We start from the raw sequence: 9,765 nt of genomic DNA, 5'->3' as shown, positions 1-9,765 counted from the left end.
TTTATCTCGCATTTTCCCTTCGTGGGCAATGCTGGAGCAGGTTGTTTGTTATACAACTCCATGATCTCTTGGATGGGACTGACTACGTCCATTTCCATTCAGTTTCAGGTCTGGACTTGGCACAGAAACTGAAATCCAAACAAGCTATGCACCCTAAACGCTCACTACTCCAGTGATGACTAGTCCATTTGGGCAAATGGAACACTTTCCCACCAATATCGGCCGGCACCAGCCAGCCGCCACCTGCCTGCCTTCTCACTTATGTCAAGAGGGTATCTCTCTACCTTTCATCTTATTCCTCTTCAGTATCTGTTGCCATTGTAGAACTCAGCAGGGAAAAGGATGAGGGAAAACTAACATTAGCGGACTCTCCTGCTGGGATCTCTTCTTCCTGCCTCACTGGTCCCAATGGGCACCATAGCTGTCAACGTTTCCCTTTTTTAAAGGGAAATTCCCTTATTCCGAATAGGATTCCTTGCAAGAAAAGGGAAAAGTGGGCAGCTATGATGGGCACCAGTCACCCCTGGCTGCCCCTCTTCTGTTCACTGAATTACAGTACAGTGGTACCTCGGGTTAAGTACTTAATTCGTTCCAGAGGTCCGTTCTTAACCTGAAACTGTTCTTAACCTGAAGACCACTTTAGCTAATGGGGCCTCCTGCTGCCGCTGCACGATTTCTGTTCTCATCCTGAAGCAAAGTTCTTAACCTGAAGCACTATTTCTGGGTTAGCAGAATCTGTAACCTGAAGCGTATGTAACCTGAAGCGTATGTAACCTGAGGTATGTCTCATTTCCTCCATTTTCTGGTTTGCTGGTAGCAATGCATAGTCACCACTAGGAGGCATAGTGCTGCCTTCAGAATTGGTAGTACAGATCACCCATCTCAAACTCTTGTGCTTTTTATGTTTTTTTTTTTAAAAAGAAAAGAAATATTTTTATATCATACTCCTCTTTATCTTGCGCTTGTATAGGGCCTTCCATGGTTTCCCACCCAAGGGACTTACCAGCATGAGACCTGTTTCATTTAATTAATGCTGCAGTACCACGAGTCCCCGGAACAGCAGTTCCCAAACTTTTTGGATGCAGAGCCACATTTGAAAATCTTTAGAAACTTTCCTGGGCACCTGTACAAAATGGCTGACCGGTCACAAAATGTCCTGTGAAATCACGAACAACAAAGAACTCGCATAGGAAACTGAAAGCAAAACACCTACGCGAAAAAGGCAATTACCCCCCCTCCCCAGATAAAATAGGTAGACAACAAAACCAGGAAAAACACATAGCAAACCAAAACAGAGTTACCCCCTGCAACAGCAAGGAGACCAAACACGCACACCCCAAAACAAACAAAAAAAAGAAAACAGTCAAAATGCATACACTTCCCAAACAAAAGTGGAACACCTACAAACAGCCAAAACCACACACTAAACAAAATAAATGACATCTAGCCAGCCGAGCTGCGAAAGCTGTGAATTCCAGTTCCTATCAACCTCAGCCAGTTTGGTCAAGGATGATGTGAGCTGGAGTCCAACAAAATCGTGGGGGCAACATCCTGGATTTAGTAAGGTTATTTAGAATTGGATTGATTTCCATTCTTTCTCCCTGCATGCTCTGCGCCTGGAAAAAACTTTTACATTTTGGTTCAAATCTTAGTGAAACTGAAACAGACTCTGGGTTTCAGACCAACACTTTTTTTTTAAAATAATATTTATTAAGAGTTTAAAGATTACAAAAAGAGAAAAAGAGTTAAACAAAACAATACAATACAATACAATACAAAGAAAACAAAAAGACTACTTATACCCTAATCTTAACAAAACAAAAACAAAAACAATTAAAAACACATCCAATATTTCCATATCTTATCTTTCATTTACTTGTTTCAGCGACTTCCTCGCACCTCCCTTTTTTGTATTCCAGTTCAGTTAGCTGTTTCAGCAAATCCTTTCCATCTTCCTCAGTTTTCTGTCCTATAATTTATCTTGACACAATCTAGCCTTATTTTTCCCTTTAATCCATTAACAATCTATTTTTACTTAATTCTTTGTAACATTTCTGCTAAAGCCATATAACTTCATTCCAGCATCCTTCTAACATTCATTAATTTTACAATATTTCTGTAAATAGTCTTTAATTTTTTTCCAATCTTCTTCCACCGACTCTTCTCCCTGGTCTCGGATTCTGCCAGTCATTTCCGCCAGTTCCATGTAGCCATCAACTTCATCTGCCATTCTTCCCGGGTGGGTAAATCTTGTGTCTTCCAATACTTTGCGATGAGTATTCTTGCTGCTGTTGTAGCATACATAAAGAAAGTTCTATCCTTCTTTGGCACCAATTGGCCGACCATGCCCAGGAGAAAGGCCTCTGGTTTCTTCAGGAAGGTATATTTAAATACCTTTTTCATTTCGTTATAAATCATCTCCCAGAATGTCTTAATCCTTGGGCACGTCCACCAAAGGTGAAAAAATGTACCTTCAGTTTCATTACATTTCCAACATTTATTGTCAGGTAAGTTATAAATTTTTGCAAGCTTGAATGGTGTCATGTACCACCTGTAAATCATTTTCATTAAATTCTCTCTTAAGGCATTACATGCCATAAACTTCATACCTGTGGTCCATAACTGTTCCCAGTCAGCCATCATAATGTTGTGTCCAACATCTTGTGCCCATTTAATCATAGCAGATTTCACCGTTTCATCCTGAGTGTTCCATTTCAACAGCAAGTTATACATGCTTGACAAATTCTTAATTTTGGGATCTAACAATTCTGTTTCCAATTTTGATTTTTCCACCTGGAAGCCAAGTTTTTTGTCCAAATTATATGCCTCCATTATTTGGTAGTAATGGAGCCAGTCTCACACTCTATTTTTAAATTTTTCAAAGCTCTGCAGTTTTATTCTGTCTCCCTCTTGTTCCAGAATTTCCCAATATTTCGGCCATTTGGCCTCCATATTGAGTTTTTTCTGAGCCTTCGCTTCCATTGGTGACAACCATCTTGGGGTTTTATTTTCTAACAAGTCCTTATATCTTATCCAGACATTAAACAGTGCTTTTCTGACAATACGGTTTTTAAACGCTTTATGTGCTTTAACCTTGTCGTACCACAAATATGCATGCCAACCAAATACATTGTTGAAACCTTCTAAGTCCAGCACATCAGTGTTTTCAAGAAGCAGCCATTCTCTTAGCCAGCAAAAAGCGGCTGATTCATAATAAAGTTTAAGGTCTGGCAGGGCAAATCCACCTCTTTCTTTAGCATCAGTTAATATCTTAAATTTTATTCGAGGCTTCTTGCCCTGCCAGACAAATCTAGAGATATCTCTCTGCCACTTCTTGAAACAGTCCATTTTGTCCAAGATTTGCAATGTTTGAAACAAAAACAGCATCCTTGGCAATACGTTCATTTTTATCACAGCAATTCGGCCTAACAGTGATAACTTCAGATTTGACCATATTTCTAAGTCCTTTTTCACTTCAATCCAGCATTTTTCATAGTTATCCTTAAATAAATTCACATTTTTAGCAGTCATGTTAACCCCTAAATATTTCACTTTCTTAACCAATGTTAATCCTGTCTCCTTCTGAAACTTATCTCTCTCAATCACAGTTAGGTTTTTCTCTAAAACCTTAGTTTTAATCTTGTTCAACTTAAAGCCTGCTACCTGACCAAATTCTTGAATCAATTCCAGTACCCTTTTAGTACTAGATTCTGGCTCCTGTAAAGTCAATACCAAATCATCAGCGAATGCTTTCAGTTTGTACTGTTTAGCTCCCACTTGTATACCTTTAACCAATTGGTCCCTTCTAATCATATTTAGCAGAACCTCCAGGACCGATATAAAAAGCAATGGAGAGATTGGGCAACCTTGTCGTGTTCCTTTCTCAATCTTAAATTATTCCGTCACTACATTGTTCACAATTAATTTAGCCTTTTGTTCTGAGTAAATTGCACCTATACCATTTCCAAAACCTTGACCTACCCCCATCCCCTGTAAATTCTTCTTCATAAAACTCCAATAAATAGTGTCAAAGGCTTTCTCCACGTCCACAAATATCAGAACTGCTTTAGTATTAATATTCACTTGTAGTTTTTCTAAGATATTAATTATGTTCCTCGTATTATCAGACAAATGTCCGCCCGGGAGAAAGCCCGCTTGATCTTTATGAATTTCTTCTACTAACACCTTTTTTAATCTTTTAGCCAAAATATCTGCAAAAATTTTATAATCCACATTAAGCAGCGATATGGGGCGGTAATTCTTAAGCTGTGTCTTTTCAGTCTCTGTTTTCGGTATAAGTGTAATATAGGCTTCCTTCCACGACTCTGGTGCCCTTTTCCCTTCCAGTATTTCATTACAAACTTCCTTTAATGGTTGTATTAACCATTCTTTCAGAGATCTGTAGTATCTTAAAGTCAAACCATCCGGTCCTGGAGATTTACCCAGTTGCATGTTCTGTATGGCCCCTTCTACTTCCTGCTCCGTTATTTTATAATTCAGCATTAACTTATTTTCCTGAGAGATTTTCTGTAGTCCATTTATTTTCAGAAATCGATCAATGTCCATTTCTTTCTGCTTCTCCTGTGTATATAATTGTTTAAAGTACCTCTGGAAGCACTTTCTGATCTCCACTGGGTTCTGTATATTCTTTCCTTCCACTTCCAAATTCGTAATAGTGTTAAGTTTTTGTCTTTTTTTCATTTGCCAAGCCAACAATTTTCCACACTTATTTGCTGATTCAAATGTCTTTTGTCTCATCTGTTTAATCTTCCATTCTATTTCCTGATTCATCATTTTCATATATTGTACTTGTACTGTTCAAGTTCAGACCAACACTTTTAACGATACTGATTTCATTTAACATTTCCATTTCATTTAAAAGTTAACTTTCCAGGATTGCAGGGCTTACCCCAAGGGTTCCATTAGAATGTGGTCAGTGGAGGGTTACTGGTATTTTGTCATACTTGTGTCCATTTACAAATATATAGGTTGAGCATAGGAGGTATAGCTATGCTGGGGAACCTAAGAGGTGCCCCCAAAATCACTGCTTCCCTTGAAGATTTATGGTGTGGGTGTTAGCACCGTAAGATTATTGTAGACAGCAGCTTAGCTTTCTATGTCCCAGTCCAGGTATGACTCATTCTGCAAAATCTATTGTTTGCACAGACTCTTTCTTTACAGCATCCCCAGGATAAACTGTATTGTGCCCTCCTGGTGTTGTGCCCATCAGCTCCGGCTGATGGGAGTTGTATTTCACATTGCAGTACTGTGGGTCCTTTATCTACAACCCTCATAGCAAAGGAGATATTTCCTAGGGCAGGCATAGGTAAACTCGGCCCTCCAGATATTTTGGGACTACAACGCCCATCATCCCTAGCTAACAGGACCAGTGGTCGGGGATGATGGGCGTTGTAGTCCCAAAACATCTGGAGGGCCGAGTTTGCCTATGCCTGTCCTAGGGCCATTAAGGAAGTCTCCAGCAGTTTTATTGGTCTGACCACTTCAGCAGATGCCCCTTACAATCAGAGAATTTCAGGGCTCGGATAGACTTTAGGAAATTAACCAGGTCAACCCCAATCCCATGTTGCTAAGCAAAATTAGACATGCTAAAGTTATTTTAACTCAATGAGTTTAGGTGTACCCAACTCTGTATAGCAATTAAGCTATGGGTGGCCTTTGGCAATTAGTTTTATTCAGCCTCTGTTCCCTACTTGGAAATTATGATGATGTTGTGTGATTGTAATTACACTGATGGTATTGCAGGAATGACTGAAACAATATTACAGAGCATTTGCAAACTGATAAATGTATGAATGATAATAGACACATTAGAGCTGTTTCCCACTTAAATAAATCTTTACCTGCAGTTCTTTGCACATTACTAAGGGAGTAACCACCGTTGGCCATAATTACTTCCAGAATAAACATACTGTTGCACACTACCCCAAACTCTGAGCAGTGTGAGATTGCAGGGGTTCCAGCTGCTTACCCAGAGTTTGTGTTTTCTTTTGGAATGAGGCACAGAAGATACCATGGTGTCTTATGATATATAGTTTATTTACACATATATACAACCTGAATCTACAGTGGAGGTGTTCATAGTATCAATACCCCCAAAGCCTTGTTTTCCCCATAGCTGCCATCTTTGATTCAAGCAGAGATCCAGCATCTCTCTCTCTGCTTCTAGTTCACATCACTGCTCTAAACTTAGGCTTTGCCCTTCTAACTAATTGCATGCTAAGGGAGGGACTCCATCTATTTGCATAAACTCCCTTTGTTCTCTTAATGGCTCGTCACCCAGGCGATCACCTCAACACAGGAAGTTAGCTTGGCTTATATTTTAACACTTACTGGATCCAGGGGTTAGAACGGTCTCAACTTATCGCCCCACAACGCAAGGGCCATTAAGATAATCTGCAGCAGTTTTATCGGTCTGACCAGTTTAGCAGATCCCTCTTGCAATCAGAGAATGTCAGGGTTAGGTGGGCTTTAGGAAATTAACCAGGTCAACCCCAATCCCATGCTACTAAGCAAAATTAGGCATGCTAAAGCTTTTTTTTATCTCAACGATGTGCCAAACTCTGTATAGCAATTAGGCTATGGGAGGCCTTTTGCAATTAGTTTTATTCAGCCTCTGCTCCCTACCTGAAAATGATAATGTTGTGTGATTGTAATTACACTGATGATGTTGCCAGAATGACTGAAACAAAATTACAGAGCATTTGCCAACTGATAAATATATGAATGATAATAGACACATTAGACCTGCTGTCTATTTAAAGAAATATTACCTGACCTTGGGCCAGTCACACTTCTGTGAAGTCTCTCATTCCCACTCACCTCATAGAGTGTTTGTTGTGGGGGAGGAAGGGAAAGGAGAATGTTAGCCGCTTTGAGACTCCTTAAAGGGAGTGAAAGGCGGGATATCAAATCCAAACTCTTCTTCTTCTTCTTTGCATATTACCATGGGATTAACCACAACTGGACATCATTACTTCAACAACAACAACAGCAATAATGAGTTAGACAAGGACTTGGAAGACAAGGGTTCAGGTTTCCACACAGCCATTAAGTTCCCCTTGGATCAGTCACTTTCAGTCATAAATGTCAGGATAAAATGGGGAGAGGGGGAAGCATGTATGGTACACTGAGCTGCTTGGGTGAAATATGGAATATAAAAGTAACACTAATAAAAAAATAGGAAAGCTTTGCTTTCATAGTAAAGAAAAAGACATAAACATGCAAACAGGCTCACTCCGGGTATCTGCCATTTTGCCCTTGTATGGCTTTGTAACAAAAATTGCTCAGCTTTTCACAATGAACTGCAGAAGAGCCCAAGCTGTACAATTTCCACTCAATGGTTGCGTTTCTAACTGGATATAATTCTGGAGAACTCCAAAGTGAGCTCACTGACTTTTCCAAGAAGCATAGATAAGCTTTGCAGCACAATCATAGGGTTTATAACTACATGGCATAGGTGTGTTCAGGCATTCATCTGAACATGCAAAGGCTCAAAAGTGTGGGTGGGGATCCGGTGTGTGTGGCATGTACAGAAGCCTCCTTCAGTCCTTAGCTTTCACCATGTTGTGTTGGGAAGATCTGCAGGAGGCTTCTCACATTTTGCTTCCTCCTACACCTTCCTCATGCAACCAGGGGAGACTTGAGGCAAGGGGCCATGCACACAAGGATGTTGGTGGTGGGGCTTTGCATTCTGCTGTCCATACTTTGTATTTGTTGAATTCAGGCAAACACTTGAACACACCTTTGGGAATAATATTGCAATCCTGTGCCCAGCATCAGAGACAGCACGCTTCGGAATCCATTGCTGCCAATTATTGTCCTTGTTTCATATTTGAGGGCTTCCGATAGGATATTGACTGGATTAGACTGGATTGATCTGATTCAACAGGTTCCTTGTTATGCTCTTCCTTGTAAACTAGGGTTCATTGTGGAGAATGACCACAGCTCAGTGGGAGAGCACACTTTATATGCAGAAGGTACCAGGTCCATCTATGGCATCTTCACTTAGAAATAATCAGAAATAATGATGTGAAAAACCTTATTGTCCAAGACCTTGAGAAACTACTGCCAGTCACAGCAGACACACTGGGTGATGGACAAGAAGTATGTTCTCGCCCCACGATGTTTATCTATGGATTTTTGAATACAAGTATCACAGGTAAGTAATAGTGGCTGATACAAAAATCTAGGTACATCCAATAGCCGTAACATATCAGGAACAAAAAAATAGCAACCCTGAAAAAAAAAAGCCCTCTTTGGGAGCTGGTATTTTGAGCTACAAATCTGTCTCTTTCTTTGGGTTGTCCTGGGCAAGATAAAGTGACCAGCAAAGTTAATAAATAATAATATTGTTGTTGGCATCTTTCTGTCTCGGGAAACAATGGAGGAGTGCATGAAGTCAAACCGTTGGTGTTACAGCACCTGCTGTGGCTGTGGAGACTGACACTGGAGATACGGTAGATGTTTTGTTGCAGCTAGGGCAAATGAAGGCATCCTCAGGCACTAGGCCCGTTGGCAGATCAACTGTGCATTACAAAGATGTCTGCAAACGTGATCTGAAGGCTGACAGCATCTCGCTGTGTGGGAATCCATTGCAGACTGCCAATGTGAATACTCAGTACTGACCTGGATGGACAAATGGCTCAGCATTAAGCATCTCCCCGTGTTCCTCTCTGAGCCCCATCATCTACCACAGGTGAAACAACACCTGTTGTTTGATTTGGTTTGCGAGGCTGTTGTGGGGATTACAGATGCTATTTTTCTCGGAAAAGGTCCCGGAACTCCCTATGATCGCCTCCCTTGTTCTCTTATAATGGCAAGGGCGCCCAACTGAGAGGTGCCGGAACTGGGTTCCAGCGAGTTCTCTCTGAAAGCAAGCCCTGGGTACCAACAAAAACACATTACTATCCAACACCCAAAGTACCTAAAATGTCCTAAGCTCTGCACGTACGTCAAAAGGCAAAGGCAGAGCATACATGTGATGCTCCTGCAGCCCTGGAAAGCTGCCGTTTTAAGTATCAGGTGGCGCTGTGGGTTAAACCACAGAGCCTAGGACTTGCCGATCAGAAGATCGGCGGTTCGAATCCCTGCAACAGAGTGAGCTCCCGTTGCTCGGTCCCTGCTCCTGCCAACCTAGCAGTTCGAAAGCACGCCAAAGTGCAAGTAGATCAATAGGTACCACTCTGGTGGGAAGGTAAATGGCGTTTCCGTGCGCTGCTCTAGTTTGCCAGAAGCCGCTTAGTCATGCTGGCCACATGACCTGGAAGCTACACGCCGGCTCCCTCGGCCAATAAAGTGAGATGAGCACGGCAACCCCAGAGTTGGTCACGGACTGGACCTAGTGGTCAGGGGTCCCTTTACCTTTTACCAAATGTTAGAACCCAGTGGAACTCAATAATAATGGCAGCGACATTTATGGACAAATTTATAGACAGATTTGTACAGCCGCCCAGCAAATCGAATCCCCCTCGCTGCCATCCCAGAGGCGGCTTAAAAACGCCCCCGGGGCGGGAAGGAAGCGCCTCGCGACCTCGCTCGGCTGCAACAGCGCAGAACCCGCGGGGGGGGGGGAGGCGGTGGCGGAGTCACGTGACGCGCGCCGACTCCACCACGGCTCCCCCCTCCCCTTCCTCGGCGCCTCTCTCTCTCGTTCTCTCTCTGTGGTGGCTAAGCCGCCTGGCTGGCGGCCGAAGGGCTTCCGGCGGGAACCGGAAGTGGGCTAGAGCTTCTCTGGTGGAGCTAGCG

This window comes from Podarcis filfolensis (assembly GCF_964270895.1).
Source record: "Podarcis filfolensis genome assembly, chromosome: 12".
NCBI lineage: Eukaryota > Metazoa > Chordata > Lepidosauria > Squamata > Lacertidae > Podarcis > Podarcis filfolensis.
This window is presented reverse-complemented; position numbering follows the sequence as displayed.